Below are 20,900 nucleotides of genomic sequence, written 5' to 3' on the forward strand. Positions count from 1 at the left end.
GCCTCCAGCAAGGGAAGCTCACAAGGCAGCAACAAGGGAGAGGTCCTTCTCAGTGGTGGCCCCCCATCTGTGGAACAAGCTCCCCCATGAGGTCTGCCTGGAGCCAGCATTATTATCTTTTCAGTTAAGATCTACCTCTTTTCCTGGACATTTGGCAGCACATGATGAGTTTAAATCCATCCTGGATGTGTCTTTAGTTATGACTGACTGTTCAAAGTTACTTGTAGTAGGGATGTTGGAGAAATCCTCTGCGGAATCAAATAAGCCCAGATTCTTTTGAATCCGGCCTCAGGAATCAGTGGTGGATCAGCAACACTTGCCTCCGCTCCAGGAGGATTGGAGGCAGAACGGCACTCTACTGCTTCTTGCTTGGCAGAGCCATTCACCGCCACCTTGCCAATCGCCATTTCTTTAAAAAAAAAAAAAAGGCAATCGGCAGGATGTGCCCATAGACTTATACATAAAATAGAGCCGTGAATCTTGCGTATACACCTATGGACACATAGACTTCTATACACGATTCATGGCTCTATTTGTATATAAGTCTAGGGGCACATACTGCCGATCGCCTTTTTTTTTTTTTTAAGAAATGGCGATCGGCAGGGAGGAGGTGAGCGGTTCTGGCCAGCAGGCAGCAAGGTAAGCGGCCTCCAAGCCAGGCTCCCCCCACCTGGAATCCTCGCGGAGCAGAGGCACTCTAGTGGATTCGGGGGGGGGAGAAATGGATCGCCTCCCCCGCCACAGATTCCCCACCGGAACAGACGGTGGGGAATCCGTACATCCTTAGCTTGTAGTTATATGTTGTTTGTGTATATTTTATGTGTGCTTTCATGTAAATGGCTTTTAAACTTTTTATATTGTATTTAATGTTTTAACTTCTGTAAACTGCCCAGAGAGCTTCATCTATGGGGTATAGAAATGTAATTCTTCATCATCTTCATCATCATCACAGGTAAAGCTGAGCCACAAGACTCATTGGAGGGCTTTAGGTCAGTCACAAACTCTCAACCAAACCTACTTCACTGGGTTGCTGTTGCAAGGAGAAAAGGAGGCAAGCTCATAATGTATGCCACCCCTAACTCTTCAGGGGAAGAGTGGGATGTAAATGGGATGGAGAAACTCTATCTAAGCCCAGGGTGTTGAACCTCTTTCAGCCTGAGGGCCCAATTTCATTTTGGAGAAGCTCTTGGGATCTGCATTCCAGGGGTGGATGGGACCAAAGGCAAAAGAGATGAGGCCCAGGACCCCAGCATATTGTAGCTTAAAGCTGTTACTGCCAGTAACTAAGCCTTCAGAGAGGCATTTCAGCATTGTAGAACAGGGAAAAATTGCACAAAACCTGGGAAATCACCAAATGATTGGTGGTTGGGGGGAAGGGGATGGAGCCAAGGGGAGAAGGTGTGGCCATCTGAGGAACCACCAGAGTGCTGGAATAAGACCCAAGGTGGGCTGAATTCTGCCCCTGGGGATCTGCACCCCTGCTGTAAGCACATGTACAAGACGCAGGCAATGATTCTCAGATTTTGCCATTACACAGAGAGCCTCTATCCAGGTATCCCTAAAGAAAATCCATGCTGTCTGTCTCATACCCAGAAAGATGTTTATACAACAAGGAACTGTGTCTCCAATTGGAATTGTTCTGTTCTCCATTGCTAAATGTGTATCCAAATTAACAACAACAAAAATTAATTTAAGAACATAAGAACATAAGAAGGGCCATGCTGGATCAAACAAAGGGTCCATCCAGTCCAGCATTCTGTTCACACAGTGGCCAACCAGCTGTCAATTGGAAACCCACAAGCAGGGCATGAGTTCAACAGCACCCTCCCACCCATGTTACCCAGAAACTGCTGTATATAGGCTCACTGCCTCTGGTACTGGAGGTAGCACATGGCCATCAACACTAGTGGCCATTGATAGCCCTTTCCTCCAGGAATTTGTCCAACCCCTTTTTAAAGCCATCCAAATTGGTGGCCATCATGACATCCTGTAGTAGTGAATTCCATTGTCTGACTATGTGCTGTGTGAAGAAGTACTTCCTGAATCTCCCACCAATCAGCTTCAATATATGACCCTGGATTCAAGTATTTTGAGAGAGGGAGAAAACGGTCTCCCTACCCATAGTCTCCACACACCATGCATAATTTTGTAGACCTCTATCATGTCTCTCCTTTACCTCCTTTTTTTCAAAGCGAAACTATCCCAGCTGTTGTAACCTTCTCTCATAGGGGAAATGCTCCAGCCCCTTGATCATTTTAGTTTCCATTTTCTGCATTTTTTCCAGCTCAACAATATCACTTTTTAGGTGTGGTGACCAGAACTGTACACAGTAAGGGTGTATGGATTCCCCACTGTCTGTTCCGGTGGGGAATCCATGGGGGGGGGAGGCAATCCATTCCTCCCCCCCGAATCCTCCGGGGTGGCTCCGCTCCACGGGGATTCTGGGGGGGGACCGGCTTGGGGGCCGCTTACCTTCCCTCCTGCCAGCCAGTGCAGTTGGCCTCCTCCCTGTCCCTGCTGATTGCCATGTCTTTTCTTTAAAAAGAAAAAAAATGGCAATAGGCAGGATGTGCCCATAGACTTAGATGCCAATAGAGTCATGAATCTTGCGTCTAAGTCTATGTGTCCATAGGCTTATACGCAAGATTCACGGCTCTATTTTGCGTATAGGTCTATGAGCACATCCTGCCGAACGCCATTTTTTTTTTTTTTTATTCTTTGACATCCCTAGTACACAGTATCCCAAGTGTGGTGGCACTGTAGATTTGTGTAGGGGCCCATGCTTCCCATACACTCTACTTCCCATACACTGGAGTCGGACACTGAACTGGTTAGGGAAAGATTTGATGAAACATCATCTCCAACCCATTCTTCCATCTCAAGCAATGCATTGTGGGATAATATCAAGAATGAAACATGTCTGGATGGAACCACAGTGCAGTTGCTGGCAAGTCAAAGACAACACATTTTCAGAAGTAGGGCTAGAAATCTATAAATCCTCTAGTCTTTTATCTACTGATCATCCAGGAACTCGGGCTAACTGCATAATCAAGAACACACTACTGATGTAGTAACTGGATTTACAGAGCTACAGTTCACTGGGAAAATAAGCCTTCATCTAGCATTTGTGAGTATAAATAGACAGCTGTTCCACTTGTTTCCACCTGCCATTGAGATCACTGAAATATCCGGGGAGGGGAGGGATTACAGCAGAATGAGGTAATAAAATGTGTGCTATTCGTATATTGCAGAAATGGTTAGAACAATTAGCAGTGTTTATACAGTAGCAAATATACAACGCAACAGAGATGTGGCTCTCAAAGAGTTGGAAATGATTAGTCTGTATCTTTAAATGCAGTGCTACAAAGATGATGGGAAATAATTGTTATCCATTTCCACAAGAGTACATTCAAGGCATTATTTTAAGGACTGTTCAGTGTTCTCACGACTGGGGAAGGCAATGGCAAACCACCCCACTACAGTCTGCCATGAAAACGCCAGCGCAAGCGGCGTCCCTCCATGTAATGACCCGATGCTTGCACAGGAGGAACCTTTCTTTTTCAGTGTTCTAGCCAGCCAGTCTTTATTCCAGAATACTCCATTTCATGCCCTCTCCCCTGGGTTTCTGTCCTCATTCAAATGTTGGGGTGTTGCCCTTCCCCTCTTTTTTCCCCTAAAGATTGTTTTGTATTTCTGCAAACCTTGGAGTTTCGTATAATGTGCTGATACCTCCCTCTTGTTTCTCAGTGGCCCCATTTTGGCTACAATCCTGTTGGCACTCACCAGCTGAGTTTGCTATTAAAGGGAGTGATGATTATTCTAGAAGTGCCACTGTAATGGAAGATTAATTTTCCTACATAGCATATGGCTTGGCTCCAAAGAGCTACTTTTGACATGCTCAAGTGCTTGCATGCACTCAGTGGGATTTTTAAACTTTTTAATGTCAAAACAGCTGATGGAAGTCCGAGAGATCTGTTTGCCCTCCCCTCTTTACTTTTTCACCACCTGGCCAGGACCTTTCTATTCCAGCAGGCATCTGACCTGACACGTTGAGGATTCTTTTGTGAATAACTTCCATTGTTGTTGTTTTCAGATTGGTTTTATTTGCTGCATCTGTCTTTGGTTTTAACTTCTGTTTGTTGTTGTTATTGTTGAATGTTCGATTAATTTCTGTTGGATTTTATTGCTGTAAACTGCCCTGAGCGCTGTAAAAGCAGTGGGAGGGCAGGATATAAATACATCGAATAAATAAAGAAATCAAGCATGTATAAACATTTTTATAAAGAAAACTGCAGACATCAGGCTTCACGTGTATCATAAGAAAATCATATATTCTTTTCTTTATTAGATATAAATGTTTCTGTGGGTGCCATCTTTACCCTCAGTCAACCCCAAGTCCACCTGAAGATTCCTTCAGGAGAGCCTGCCGTATACACTGCAATATATTGCTAATATCCAATATGGTATTTTCATGATAGGTTTTAATTGTTGTATTCCATTTTGGAAGCCAATCTTGTCTGACCAGTTGGGAATAAACAACTGGAAGGAATAGCAAGTAAGGAAGGAATAGAACCATTAGCTTACCCCCACCCCTCTTCTTTGACACCTGCCACCAACATATGCAACCAGCAAAATGGCTCGGCCTTGAAAATCAAGGTTTCAGTTTGATGATAAAAGGGAACTCATAAAAAAAAATGTAGAGTCTGGAATGAGAAGGAACAAACAGGTCTGGCCAAGGTAGTGAGAATATGGAACCTGTCTGCAACAGGGCAAGCCAAGGATCGAGAGGGAGAAATGGGTTCAGTCCGCAGCAGAGGGAGATGAGATAGGAAGCAGGGCCATTCCATCAACCCTCCTGAAAGACCAACTCCGTCAGGGTCCTCCTCCCACTTAACTGTTTCCAGGCAGTCATTATAAGAACTTCTACTTGCTATTTAATCTCAAGAGTTGGTGCCTGAGTTTACTTTTTGCAACCCCCTTCACATTTTCCTTTTAGTTTGTCTTTTAGACTAGGACCATCTTGTTTTCGTTGATTGTACAGAAGCCACTCTGGGAGCTTTTTTGGCTGAAGAGAAACATAACAATGCTTTAAATAAATACATACATACATAGACGGGAAGTCTTAAACAGGGATGGATGGACCCACCACTGCCCAGTTTCAGTGGGTGCCTGCTGAAGCGCTGTCCCCGGATCCTGTCTGTAAGTGCCCGCCATTTTCCTGAGCTTGTTTTTACAAAAAAAAGGTCTTTAAAAATGTGCATATTTAAATATGCACAAATAAGGGTTGGGAAAGGTTGATATACACAATATTAGAGGCCTAAATGGACCATTTATGCCTCTAATATTGGGTAGATCAGCCTTTCCCCATTCTAATTTGTGCATATTTAAATATGCACATTTTTAAAGACCTCATTTTTTCATAAAAACAAGCTCAGGAAAATGGTAGGTGCTCGCGAATGGGTCTGGGTGGGTGCAGGAAACATCTGGGAGGGCACAAGTGGGGGTGAGCGAGGCCAGAGGCTCAGTGGGCAAGGTCTGGGGGCATGGGGCAGAGCCCAATGGACTCCTGGACTCAGTCAGGCACCCACTCCATCCCTACTCCTAAGAACAGGAACTGGACTTTCTGGGAACTGAGAGAGAGATGAAACAGGGAGTATTCCACTGTTGGCCAAACCAGAAGCAAAGGCCAGCCTGTAGGTATTGATACATGGTTTGGTCTATCTGAAATCTCCTTATGATCTGCCCATCTTACAGAGGCTATTGGCACCTCTTGTCCCCTTCTAGACCTTGTTTTCCAGCTGAGATATAGCTGTTAGCATAGGTCTAGTACAGCCCAGCCAAGAACGGTGTAGGTTAGGGGCAAACTACATGTTGCATTATTTGCATAGCATGTAGCTGAGGCTGTGTGTGTGTTTTCTCTAGGGGCTGTGCACACTTTCTCTCTCTCTCTCTCTCTCTCTCTCTCTATACACACACACACACACACACACACACACACGTATATATAAAATCTCCTCAGCTACATGCTCCACCAGGGGTGCAGAAGCTGCAGGTCTAATCCAACCCATGGAGCATTCCAAAGCAGCCTGCATTGTCTCATGTGGTGCTTCCAGGGGGTAGGGCTTAGGCCGTCCACCTCAAAACAGCCCCAAATGTACAGATTTTGTAAAATCTGTTCCATCAGTGTTTTACAGAATCTCAGGTGTCTGTTGCCGTCCACTCATAAGAACATATGAAGAACCCTGCTGGATCAGACCAAGTGTCTATCTAGTCCAGCACTCTGTTCACACAGTGGCCAACCATATGTCAACTGGGAACCCATAAGCAGGACATGAGTGCAACAGCACCCTCCCACCCATGTTCCCCAGCAACTGGTGTACACGCTCTCACTGCCTCTGGTGCTGGAGGGTACCAGGAAAATCTGATTCCACTCACTGGCAGGATCAAATTTTTTCCAATTTCCCCAATTTCCAGAAATTTACATTTGCACAAAATTGCACTTGCAAAAATGCACAAATCCCCCGCCCCAATGCACAAATACCCACCTATATGTGCAAATCCCCCTCCCCAATCCACTTTCACCTATGGGGAAAATGCACACTTTGGGCTGGTGTTATTTTATTTTACATATTATTGCACAACTAACTTTGTGCAAAATTCCATAACGATATATATATAATATTCATTCTGCAAGTCCTCAGAATGTGTGCTACGCAGGAAAGCCAGTCCACTGTGGAATCCATGGGCTAGACTCATAGAAATCCAAATTCATTTGATCTGTTGTGGATTTTTCCATCACTCCAGCCTGTGCTGCACAAGTAATGTAATGTGGAGCTTGCCCCTAACTTAAGGACTGATGTGATAGGCCCCATTCACATACTGGTAAGCCTTGGAGGGAGCAATCATATGGGGATTGATGGTCGCCTCTGACCCTGGGGGCGACCACCTATCCACTGCAGGTGGGAGGAGTGGTGAGGAGCACATCTCCTCCGCACTCCCGCCACCCTGCTTTTGTGGCTTAATGGCCGATTTCAGCTGTCTAGCCATGGGACCTCAGAGTGCGGGGTGAGGAGGCTGGATGACACATAGGGAGTGTCATGTTGGCACTTCTGACCTCCCTGCCAAGGACCGCCCCCGGGAACGCCCCCGGGAACGCCGAGCACAGAGCATGTGGCTGATCCGCGCTGCCTACGAGGTGGCATGGGAGGGAGTGGTTGGTTCTCTGAGAACCAAAAAATCCTATGGCCGTCCAGCCACTGACTAGCCACCATAAGATTGCACCCTCAGTATTCCAACAGTGCTGCAGAATGAATCCATGGAAAGAAGCAACTTGCACACCAGTGCTGAACTTCTAAAGTGTAGATCAGATGGCTTTTAAAGGGGATTACAGAAATTTACAGATGATACATTGATCAACAGCTTTTAGCAGTGAAAGAAAATTGAGCTTCTGGATTTAACAGCACTTTACCTCTGAATACCATAAACATGCTGGCTGTTGCGTCATGATCCTATACTATCTGGCCAGCCACATTTGCAAAGAAAAAGTTGGACAAGTAGAATTTCGGTTTCATCCAGCACGCCTTTGCTTACATCAGGGATGGGGGACTGGTGACCCTCCAGACGTTGTTGAACTACAACTCCCATACTCCCTGACCATTGGCCATGTTGGCTGGGGCTGATAGAAGCTGGAATCCAATAACAGCTGAGTGCCAAAGGTTTCCCATCCCTGCCCCATGTCCTCAATTGAAATTCTATTTTCGCTTACCACACAGTACGCTCCATTTAATGCAATGGGACTTCTATTATCTACCTGTCATGGTCCTGATCCTTTAAGCACAGCCTCAGGCAATCTAACACAGGATACCCAAATCAGTGAGACTTGTGACATGCCAAAAGTTTACCAGTTACACTCTTCATAAACCATATAGCTGATGGCCAATAGCTATAGGCTCTACATAATTCCGGAACAGTCACAAGCTATTACGCACCACCATGACTCTTTCTTTCTTTCTTTCTTTCTTTCTTTCTTTTTTTCTTTGACATGGTGAGGCTGGTTCCCCACATCTAGCACCCATTCCTATAAAATAGCATCGTAACACATACTTTCCTTGTACCGGCCCAACATTAGAGTTTCTGAGGTCAACTGCATAAAGTGTAAAATATGTCTAGCAGATACATGGATGCTTTTGATAAGTGGTGGGTAAGTGGCTGAATCTACTCCTAATCAATTTGTGGAGAATTCAGCCATTGACCACCTTGACTAATTCATGTTTCCTGGTTTAACACCCTATGAAATTAGCCTCAAACGTTGCCATGTTCAAGCCAACCCAGGGTTGACAATGATGTTGCCTTTACTGATCAAAAGTAGAGTAAGTGTAAACAAACACTCCAATCTTTAGGATTATAGAATGAATGCTTAAAACACCCGACTACAGTGTATTTTCAAAACTGGCACCTTAATCCATTGCATAGACTGACTGCTAATGGTAATCTGTGCTTGGAAAGTGTCTTGTGTTAATAACACTAACTCTATGTCGTGTGTGCGTGTGTGCGTGTGTGCGCACACCTCTGAATGCTGAACAAGTGTTGTGCACACCACAGGTGGCACCACAGTCTTCAATCCTGCCATGCAGCTTCAATTTCTAAATGCAATTGCATGTTTTATGCAATCCTTGCTCCCCTTTTGTAATCTTTTTGCATCATGCATTTCCTCTTTTTAGCCTCTCACCACCAGCAGGGGGTCCCAACCTTTCTCATTTAGTAGGCACATTTGGAATTTTGATAGAGTGTCATGAGCGCTCACACAAAATGGCTGCCATGGGAGGGTGGCTTGCTCATTCATAAAATGGCAGCCATTGTGGGCATGGCTGGCCACAGAATGCTCATTTCCCAGAAGGCAATCTGGTGAGACTTAAAAAGAAAAGCAATGTGCCAAAGAACCTAAGTCTAAGGCAAAGATGGGGTCTGAGATCCAAAACTCAGAACCACTCTTTTGAACTCAAATAAGGACAGTGCTGGAGGGCAGTGCTTCACTTTGCAGCATGCCAGTCTTCCAGTTAAAAAGAAACATCACATTTAAAAAGTCTTGGAAATAAAAATCAGGAGGAGCAGCGAGAGCTGTGTCCACTGGTACACTGGTAGCCATGGGCCCTTGGAGACCCCAGCCCTAGGGGGTGTGGAAGAGGCACATGTGACCACAACCCTCCCCCAGACTCTTCATCTTTAAGCGTCCCTTCCTGGGATAACCAAGATCTCAATATGGCATGTGGGTCTCTGGGACAAAAGGAGCATAGTTATTATCCAAATCTGTACTGCTGATCATGGCAAATGCATATCAGCAAATGGCACCAGCCATCTGCAAATAACAACAAAAAAAAACCTTATGAAAAAGGTGAAACCATTAGCATCACATAAGATTCTGCTCTTCATATCCTACTCTTCCCAAGTAAACATATGTTGATAAGACAGAAGGGATTACATATGTGTCCAGTTCCTGACACAAATACAAAAGACTGGAGCATGTAATCCTTCCTCCAAATTCCACATTTCATTCTCCCTTTTGCCCTCTAGTTTAAATTATCCTTGGTCGTCGTTTAACCAAAAGTAGAATAAGCAGCTGCTAAATTCAGGAGGGGGGGAGGGAGGAAAAACTCACCTACTGGAAATCTTGCAGAGCTAATGGGCACTGTCAAAATACTCCAATTTCCCTTATAATAAACTAATTGTTTTTCAAATTTGCTATTCGCATTAATAAAATAGGTGAATTGTTTTGACTGCATTAATTAATGCTGATTAAATTAGGTGGTGAATTTTTCAGGGCAAGAAACAGATTCGTGTGTGTGTGTGTGTGTGTTTCCTAGAGTGCTTCATCCACTGGGATCCTGTGCTGAAGGGGGTGGGGGGTAGAGTATTGGCTAATAGTGCAATTAACTAAACAATGGATAGGATTTCTATTCTCTTCCCCAAGAGAAATAAAATAACTCCCCCCCAAAATAACTGCATTTGTTCACATTCTACCTATTCTTATTTTATGTACTTATTATGTATTATTTTTACATCTCATCTTTCCTCCAAGCCCCTCAAAGTAGGATAAAATTATTCTCTCCACTCCACTGCCTCATTTTACACTTACAACAACCCTGTGAGGTAGGTTGCCCAGTGAGCTTCAGGGCTGAGTATGATGTACAGGCGAAGTAAAGGAAGGGGAAATGAAAGTGTAGAAAACAAAAACAGTGTTTCCATTGGGCAAAACATATGCCCTTATACCACTTTTAGGGCTTCCGGAAAACGGTGAGTTGAAGGGGAGGGAAAAGCTTTGAGAATCTGTCTGCAGAAAACTCTGAGAAATGCATCGATTTTGACATTTTAGAGCACAGTAAAGTGAAGAAATCAGAGTTTTAGCAGGAATATTTCCCTCCAAGGAACAGTTTAGGAAAAACGCTGATGAGACGTCCCAATGCATTACTGCAATATCATCAATTACGCAGAAAATGTAATTAACCATTTCTGATCCTTAAACATTATTTACCCAAAGCCCCAAAGAATATTTGCAGGTTTTCCTCTGGTACGAAATGCTGCATTATGGTCCTTTTTACAAGATGAAGCTTTGCAGTAGCAGTACACAAGGACTGACTGCTGAAGCGGTGACCCTCCCTTTCACGACTTTGTTAGCAGCAGGTTCATATACGGGAAGCAAAGCAAAGCTCTAATTTACAAATTGGGAGGTAATAATTATTCATGAAGAGAAAACATCATTTTATTAAAGACAATGAAAACTTAGATGTGCATGAAGGAGGAGGAGGAGGATGTTTACATAGCCTCTCTTGCATTAACCCTTAAACAGGACCCTTTCTTAAAATCTCGGAAGAAAAAAATTAAAAGCATATTCTACAGTTAAGCCTTTCCCTAAATTGCTTCCCTTCATTTAGGACTGTTTTAAAATTGTGTACCGAGTTAGTCCCCCCCCCCTCTGGAAATGCAGAGACATCACCTGTCTTTATCACCTGTTTGTCTGCTATGATTATTTCATCAAGTCTATTGAACTATTCCATACCTCTGTGTTATTCCACCTTTTACCATACTGGAGGAAATCCTGACCATTTTTGTTGCAAAGTAAGCTCACTGATATTTAATCAGGCGATTTGATCACCTGATCAAAGGCAGCCGCTGGCATGATCACATCACTCCGGTGCTGAAGGAGTTGCACTGGCTACCAGTTGTTTTCCGGGCCAAATTCAAGGTGTTAGTTTTGACCTTTAAAACCCTATATGGTTCCAGCCCAGCCTATCTCAAGGAGCGCCTCCAGCAACACCAGACAGGCTGCTCAACAAGATCAGCCTTGGATGGCCTTCTCTCTGTCCCATCAGCCAGGACAGCTAGGCTGGTGGGGACGAGGGAGAGGGCCTTCTCTGTGGTGGCCCCCACTCTGGGGAACTCCCTCCCTAGGGAACTCCACCATGCCCCCTCTTTAATGAGCTTCCTCCACGCATTGAAAACCTAGTTATTCAGGCAGGCATTTGGGGTGGGTTAGGGTATTTTTAAACCATGTTTTAAGATGTGATTTTACTGTTTTAAATTGTACTGTTGTACATTGCCCAGAGTGGCTGGGTGACCAGCCAGATGGGCAATTGAGATATTAAATAATAATAATAATAATAATTATTATTATTATTATTATTATTATTATTACCACCACCACCACTACCACCACTAGAGTTTGGGCAATAGTATTTCTTCAAATGCTTTACCTAGGTTTTATTACAAAGGTCTGGATCTGTTATAAATAAAACCTGTATTTCAAATATTCAATAGCTATGCACCTTAATTTTCCATGAAGAACTTCTGTAAAGTGTGTGTTTTCCTAAAAGGATGAGCCTGCAATATATAATCAAACATCTGCCTTATTCGATCTAATACTATTAATAAACATGAAAGCAGTTGCACCTGTGAGAGAATGGAAAATGGAACACAGAAGTATCTTTTAATTAAATATATTAATGGTAAATTATATTCCAGCAGGGAAATTTTAAGGTGTATGTTTGATACATGTGTGCTTTTAAATTTGCTTCAAGCCAAATCTATGCCAAAAACCTTTAACTCCTTAACTATTGAGTCAGCTAACATTTTTCTTTGCCTCTTGGCTAATTAATTTACTTCCATATTTTTTAGCCCTGATATGTTTAGGCAGTAATCTGAAAGGCTTCTGAAAAGCCAAGCGGGACAGAAAAGCCTCCCATACTACCAAGGAAAGAAGTCAATTATAGTTATAGGTTGCTTTTAAATGAGCAGGAACCACCAGATACAAACGGAGATACTGGAAGCAACAGGAACTCTGTCAAGCCCAACAGGTAGAAATCTACAGGGGCCATTCCATCCTACCTCGTAATCCTGAGATAGAAAAACAGAAAAATAGAGCTAGATCACCTGATGAATTGTATATAAAGGGACACTCACTGCACATTTGCAACTCGGCAAAGATAGATTTGGGAAATGGTATAATTCTGTAGAGTTCACATGCAATTAATAGGCTGTGGCCTGGTTAGCACATGACATTAAGCCATGGTGAAATTAAGCCATTGCTGAAATCTGAATTGTCATTGTGTCTGAATTCATCCCTGCAAACAAACCATGGTTTGTTAACCAGCTATAAACCACAAGTAGAAGCCATGGTTTGTCACTGGCTTAGGACGTCTGGCTTGTTTAAACCATGGCTGATGTCAGAACCCAGAATCATAGCTTGTCTCTGGTTTGTTTATGCTGCTGTCTACAGTGAAACAGAAGCACCCAGAAGAGCAGCCTGAAAATGAAACTTCTTTGAAAGCTGGATTGTTCGTTTGTCTGCAAGACAATTCATGGCTAAAGCAACAGACTATGGTTAACATAGACCAGAAAGTAGATGTCCATGAAGTAGATACCCAGATGTTTTTGACTTCAGCTCCCAGTATTCCTGGCCATTGGCCATGCTGGCAAGGGCTTCTGGGAGTTGAAGTCCAAAACATCTGAAAATGTACCTTCTGCCCACCCCTGACATAAACCATGGCTTATTTATTTATTTATTTATTTATTACATTTATATCCCACCTTTTTTCCTCCAAGGAACTCAAGGTGGCGTACATAATCCTCCTCCTCACCGTTGTATCCTCACAACAACAACCCTGTGAGGTAGGTTGGGCTGAGAGTATGTGACTGGCCCAAAGTCACCCAGTGAGCTTCCATGGCCGAGTGGGGACTAGAACCCAGATCTCCCAACTCCCAGTCCAGCACTCTAGCCACTATACCATGCTGGCTCTCATTTTGAGTATTAGTATTCAAAGTATTCAAATATAAGTATTAGGCTTAGTATTACATGCAAACACAACCGATTTCTCTCTGTGGATGGGAAAAACAGGTTGGATTCAGATGTAGTCATGCTTTCAGTAGACTACACTCTAAACACTGAATTCAATTGCACATGTTAGTCACAACTAATTTAAGCCTAATTGATTTCAATGGGTCCGTTCTAAGAAGGACTGACTCTAGTTTCCTCCCACTGTGCTTCGTTTTTCATGATGTTGGTGCATGTTGCATGTTCCTGCCAAAACAGCCCAGGATGTGCATCATGGGTTGGGGTGGGAAGCAACCCTTTCAAAATGTTCTGTATTGTAGTGTAGATTCTCTGTGATCACAGTACGTTCTGGCCCCCAACCTGCATTCCCTTCCCATTCTTGCTTAAAACACCAATCAGTGTGGTCAAACACTAATGTCATTTAAAAAATAATATTCTGGGAAATGTTGGGATCATGTGTGCACAACAATGAACACTGAATAGAACAAGTTAACATTTGAGATTATGACACAGATATGCAAGATCAGCAGAAGCAAAAAGAAAAGATTGCTTTTCTTGAGTAGAAGCTTAAGTTAAGAGAGAAAAGCTTACTGGACAAAGGTATGCTAGTGGAGCAACAGATGCAGTACTAGGCACATTAGTTTGTGTTGTGGGGGTAGTAATATATGAAGAAAGCAGCCCACTTGTAGCTGTAGGTAGGGATGGGCAGATTCGCTACCTGTCGTTCCGCAGGGGAATCCGCCCGCAGCGGGAGGCGATCCATCCCTCCCCCCGGAATCTGTCCAGGCCAGCTCTGTTCCATGTCGATCTATTTACAGCTTCATTTAGGCTAATCTACCAGCTTTACGGCCACAAATGGCGCCCCCTATGCCATTTGCGTCCGGAGACTTACTTAGCACAGTGATATGGCATGGCAATGGCTGCCAGCCATATCAACATTTGCCAGCAATGCGGAGCAGGTGGCTGGCTCCACAGGATTGACGCCAAGACAGATCCAACCCGGACAGATTCTGGGGGGAGGCAGAGGTGAGTGTTCCATTCTGCCACGGACTCCAGGGGGCTGGATTCTTTAGAATCCAGCCTCATTGGAGTCGGTGGCGGAATTCTCCGCCATCCCTAGCTGTAGAGGAGGGGGGGATGGCAGAGAATTCCACCACGGATCTCAGTGAGGCTGAATGCCAGTGCATTCAGCCCCCCGAACTCCGTGGCGGAATGGCCTGCCACCCCCCCCCCCCGCAGATCCCCCCGGGATGAGAATTACCTGGGCCGGATATTCCAGGCAGCGGTGGCTCCGGCAGCAGCTCCGGCAGCGGCGGCGGCTGGTCTTCCAACTGGCTGCTGCCGCTGCCATTTCCAGTCTTGTTAAAAAAAAAAAAAAGACATGATAGGCTACATAAAGATTTACGTAGCCTATCATGGCTGGGTTTAAAAAAAAACACAACAACGACGTGATAGGCTACATAAATCTTTACGTAGCCTATCATGGCTGGGTGGGTTTAAAAAAACAAACAAACCGCGTATGCAAATGGCAGCGGCTATGGCCATAGCTGCCGCCACTTGCATATGCGTTTTTTTGTGTTTTTTTCCCCCAGAGCCCTCCGTGGCCAGAAATCTGGCTGCGGACAGCTCTGGGCTGGGCTGGGCCTGGCCGGCTGCTCTGCAGAGCTGCCGCAGAGCACAGCCGGCCATCGAGGATTCCGGGGGGGAGGAACAGATCGCCTCCCCCTCCGTCGAGGATTCCAGGGGGAGGGATGGAACGCCTCCCCCCCCCCACCATCAACATAATCCATGAAAGGTAAGTCACTTCCATACATCCCTAGGGGAGGGGCCATAGCTCACTAGTAAAGAACAAGTTTTGTATTCAGAAGGTCTCAGGTTCAATCATTGGCATCTCTACTTAGGAATAGATTACAGGTAGTGGAAGGGGAGGCCTCGTGCCTGAAACCTAGGGACGGTGGAGAATTCCACCACAGACACCAATGAGGCCGGATTCTAAAGAATCTAGCCCCCCGGAGTCCATGGCAGAACAGAACACTCACCTCCGCCACCCCGCGAAGTTCGCGCCGGCTGGATCCTACCTGCCGCCGGCCGGGTCTGAGTCATCCGCTGCCATCCGCTTCTGGTCTGCAGACACAAATGGCATCCGGTATAGCGAACGCCATTTGCATACCTATTCTTTGCCGTGATAGGCTACGTAAAGATTTACGTAGCCCATCACAGCAAAGAGCAGGCATGCAAATAGCATCCGCTACGCCATTTGCCTCCATGATCTTTGTCGTGATAGGCTATGTAAATCTTTACATAGCCTACCGCGCAAAGGGACAGGGACGCAAATGGCGTCTGCTATGCCGGACACCATTTGCGTCTGCAGACTGGCACCGGATGGAAGTCCGGCAGTGGACAGACCCGGCCGGTGGCTCCCCGGACTCACCACGGAGTAGAGCTGGCCGGGGAGGATTCCAGGTGGAGGAACGGATTGCCTCCCCCCCCGCAGACCCTCCAGGGGACTCAGGTGAGTGGGGTTCGTACACCCCTACTTAAACCTTGGAAAGCCACTGCCAGTCAGAGTAGGCATTACTGGGCTTGAATATGTATTGGATAAAATTGGTATGTGTATTAGCCCAGCCATGTCAACCATGATCCACTGACCGCTATGAGGTAATGTGTTTACCTGTGTTATGTGGTAATGAGGTAATGTGTTTAAGGTTCAAGAAATGTGTTTGAAAGGCCCTATTGAGCCTCTGTCTGGGATACATGCTGAGCCATTCACAAAACCGTCATTTGTGTCAACATGTAAACACAAGGCATCAGAAATCCGGCTCTTGGCAAAATGTCAAGGCTGGCTCTGAAGGATGGTGAATTGGCCAAGGACTAGCACACCACCATCTTCAGTTTGCATGGAACACCCAAGCAAGTTTAAGGCTGAGTAAGAAACCTCAGTTTGCATCTTCCATCTTTTTCAAGTCAAAGGGTCACACTGAAAGTATCTTGCCTGGATTTAGCAATGCAAAAATGCATCAGCACAGCAAGATATCACAATCCAGTTAAACTCTGTATACAAATCAGTTTCTTATAATTGAAGACAGTAGGCCTAATGGGCTGAAATCCGAATTTCTCCTTGGTCATATCTAAATTAACTGCAATGGATTCCTCATCTTCTCACCATCTTTTAATGATGAGAATCACCAGGGTAAACAATCACCAGGGATGCCGCTCAATGAGATTAGCCTTGGAAGGTCTTCTGTCTATCCCATCAGCCAGGAGAGCTAGGCTGGTGAGGACTAGGGAGAGGGCCTTTTCTGTGGTGGCCCCCACTTTGTGGAATTCCCTCCCTAGTGACCTCCACCATGCCCCTTCTTTGATGAACTTCCACTGGGCTTTGAAAACCTGTCTGTTCAGGCAGGCATTTGGGGTGGGTTAGGGGTTTTTTTTTAGAGCAATGTTGCTTTGTTCAGTTGATTATGTAGTATGTTGTTATTTGTATTGTACGCCACCTAGAGTAGCCGGGTAGCTGGCCAGATGAGTGGCTAATAAATCTAATAATAAACAAATAAATAAATTATCAGCTTCAATACTAATTTATGAGAAAATTCCAGTTTGTATACATTTAAAGGAGACAATATACCCAAATGAGAAATGGGCCACTGATTGATTGATTGATTGTATTTTGGAGAGGGAGAATCCATAGAGAGATGTTCAATCCATTGTGGCGGTACAGGTCTTTCACTGGATTGCATCATTTCTGTAATTACATAAGGAGCTACTTATTTAAATACACATCCATGTGAAAACTCTGTCCTGTCGCAAAGCTTACCACATCGGAAAGAAAGCTTGAAAACCAGGTTGTATGATCCTGTAAGAAGACTGTACCACCTCACCAAAACTGAAGTGGGTTAACAGATGAATCTGTTCCCACTCACAGATTGATGGTGGTTCTGCCCCCACTCCAGAGAAAACATTTATCCCACTCACATAATCTAAACAGGATGAATTAAACATATACCTGTGCGCTATTGTTCTAACCTACATTTTAAAATGATGGATAACATAAGACTAGCTTCCATAACGGCTTTGTAATCAAAGAAATATTGATTTTTATTTCAACCAATCAAAAGAGTATAACTCGTGATAAACCAGGGGCTTTCTAAATGTTCCAACCATCACAAAAGTGAACCAGAAGGAAATAAATATTTGTAAAGCTTTATTAAAAATGAGAGAAGAGAGAAAATTTGAAAAAAAAATTCTCTTCACTAAACAAATGCTGAATATCCATTGAAGGAGAGAGAGAAAGCAAACCTTCTCTGACATGTTTCACATATTCTCTGGTTTTGTGAGCATTCTGTGGCTGTTCTTGCCAAAGTAAGTGATGTATTTGCTGTCTGATCATTATGGGATTTGACAACGTCATTTCAGAACTTTAGTTACTAAGATATCAATAATTAAATGCTTTCAGTTCACACTTTGTTCTTGTGGATACTGGGCTATTTATCTCTGTACTGTGAAGAAGCTAATGGCATAATGGGCAAAATATCAAGAATAATTAAGAAAAAGACCTGTACAAAAACCGTTTGGAAGGAAATACAATGTCTGTCCATGTCTCCTGTCTGAAATATTACACTCTGCATTTAGTTTTCAAAATTTGCAATTAGATGTTTCTTGTTGGTAACTCTGAACCGGTTTCTGTGGTTAAGAGAAAGCTTTTAAACCATGCAACACTTCCTTCTCATTTTCTCATTCCTCTGTTTCTAATTACAAGAAAGTCTTCAGAAGTCCCATTCAGACATTACATGAGTGTGTGGAGCGGGGGAATGGGATTGAGTTGATTATGCCGTCTGAAAAGAGCCGTCTGTCATCTGTGTACCACTGTATGCACAGAGGACGTGCTCCATCCTATTAAGAACCCTAGAAGCAAAGCAGGCTTCTGGATCACACAAAGAAGCCTGTTCTTATAAAGGTCAGGTGTGCATAATCCCCCTCTCCCCCTCCACAGGTTCATACAACATCTGAAAGGGGCTAGAACCAAGCTGCGCAAAAAGAAGCCCCGTGTGATGCACCTTGCCTGGACTGTACCAGTTCTGGATGCAGGGGAAGGACTGAATGTTTGAATTCACCACCTCCATTGTGTGTGTATGTGTGTGTGTGGGGGGGGAGCTTATGAGGGAGTTACTTAGCTTCTTTTCATAGACTCATAGAATTAGAGAGTTGGAAGGGTGTTAATAAATCATCTAGCCCAACCCTCTGCACGTTACAGGACCTACAATGCAGGGCGAAACTACAGCAGCCTGGGCAGATGGCCGTCCAGCCTCTGCTTATATATCCTCAGCAAAGGACTGCTGAGGACTTCCTGAGCCAGTCTGTTCCGCTGCTGAACAGCTCTTATCAGGAAGCTGTCGTTGTTTCCTAATGTTTAGCCAAAATGTGCTTCTCTGCAATTTCCATCCATTGGATCTATTCTTGCCCTCTGGAGCAATGGAAGTTTCTGGAATTCTGTTTTTTTAACAAATTGATTCTTTACATAGAAGAACAATCTGAAATGGTAAAATCCAGCAACAGATTCATCATATAAGGGTGCTGCTTGGGTAATTCAACTGTTACTGTCAGCAATTCTATACTAGAGCACAATCTGTAAGAATTATGTAGGTTTACGCAAACTCAATTAATTTCCTTGCATCTCTTGCATGTGGAAGAGACATGCCACCCCCCAAATCCTACTCAGCTCAGAGTGACTGGTCTTGCACCAGATTCCAGGAGGATCATAGAATCATAGAATAGTAGGATTGGAATGGGCCTATAAGACCATCGAGTCCAACCCCCTGCTCAATGCAGGAATCTAAGAGACATGATCTGTCTATAGGAAGAGGATACCAAAATGATCTGGGCAGGTTTATTACACAGGGGAGGGGGCTAGGACCGGAAACAAAACCCCTAGCAGTGCTTGTGCAAGCTCTCTCTCTCTCTCTCACACACACACACACACACACACACACCCCATCAAGAATCCCATTACTGAACTGGGTTTCAAAGCATTAACCATCTGCTTTTTGTGGTGCATGTATCCATCACTGTTCTATGCTCATAACAATCCTTGGGATCCTTGAAAGCCAAACTGGTTGTGACATGAGAGTTCTGTGACTAGTTCTCCCAGCATCTTTTTCTTTGCTTGGAAAGAGACATAGGAAGGACACATAAAATAAAACTCGTCCCAGGAAAGGAGGGCTTAACCCAGTCTCCTAGCACCATTTCCCTGATTAAGTGCAATCTTATACATGTTTATTTCAGATGTAACTCCCACTATGCCCAGTGTGACTTGCTCCCATGTTAAACATGTATAGGATTGCAGCCTAAATCACCCCTGAAAGTCAGGATGGGTGGATCTGTCAGCTTTGCTTACTCCCACATTTGAATATTTACAATCTCAAGTTCTTTCTCTCCTGAACGTGAAGAATTTTGCAAATTTTGATAAATTCTGACCAAAAATGAACTGAAATGAAATTTGCATGCATTTGCACCAGCCCAATTCAATAGGCACAACTATTCTCAGCATGGAGAGGATCATGAGGTACCTGCCCACCATATAGCTGCTAAAGATGAGGAGTCTGTCAGAAAAAAAGAGGTGGCAACCCCAATTCAATACTAACATGGTTGAATATGCAGGGATTCAAACTCAGACATTTAAGAACACTCAAACCAGTGGGTCTGGATGGAGAAACCTGTCACTTTCAGTTTTTCCCCTATGTGATTTTTTTTTTTTTTTGGCCTCCAGTACTTTTTGTCCCAAATACACATAACTCTGTGAATTTTTGGTAAATTACTAACTAAACCAAACTGAAATTAAATTCCCATCCATCTGTTCCTGTAAACTCCAAGTGGTCTTGGAGGGGAACAGAAACAAGGAGAATTTGGGAACCTAACCCACCCCCCTGCACAGCTAATGACAGCTAAGGGTTGAGTATGGTTTACATTAAGAAATGGTACTGGGAAAAGGTTTAACCCATCCTTTCCCAGCACCATGGCTCCAATCCTAATCTCTCTCCACTCCCTTGCCACCATCCCCTATGACTGCTTTTAAGCAGATAAAAAGGTTTCAAGAGCTCTGATCACAGATCTCTGAAATCACATTGAATTTGGATCCATTCTTCAACTTAGAAAAGCAGTGACTGACAACCACAAGTTGGAGGAAGTATCAATGTTCTGAGGCTTAAATTTAGCATTGGCCAGTCTCTCTTATTTTAAAAGGTTCTGTCTTTTAATAGAACAATACTCTTTCCAGAATATCTCTGCTTTATGGAACATAAACAGTGTCCCACAATCCAATTGAGCTGCATATTATCTTTCAAAGACGTATCCTTTTGGACTGTCAGTGGATTTAAAGATTTATTTATCTTTACTTGAATAATAATCATGTCTTTTAACTAAATCTTCACATTTAAATACATTTGCCCATTGCCAAATCTTCAATATAAGTCCCCCTTTTTATATATGTTGAAGGAGGAAGAATAACCCTGAAGACTGACTTAATATAAAAGGGAGTTCGTAGGGCTGCCAGCTCTCTTTTTATATTAACAGCTGTCCAGCA

The sequence above is a fragment of the Heloderma suspectum genome, chromosome 8 (assembly GCF_057233095.1).
Source record: "Heloderma suspectum isolate Gila_16-S chromosome 8, 16-S_ref, whole genome shotgun sequence".
NCBI classification, from domain to species: Eukaryota; Metazoa; Chordata; class Lepidosauria; order Squamata; family Helodermatidae; genus Heloderma; species Heloderma suspectum.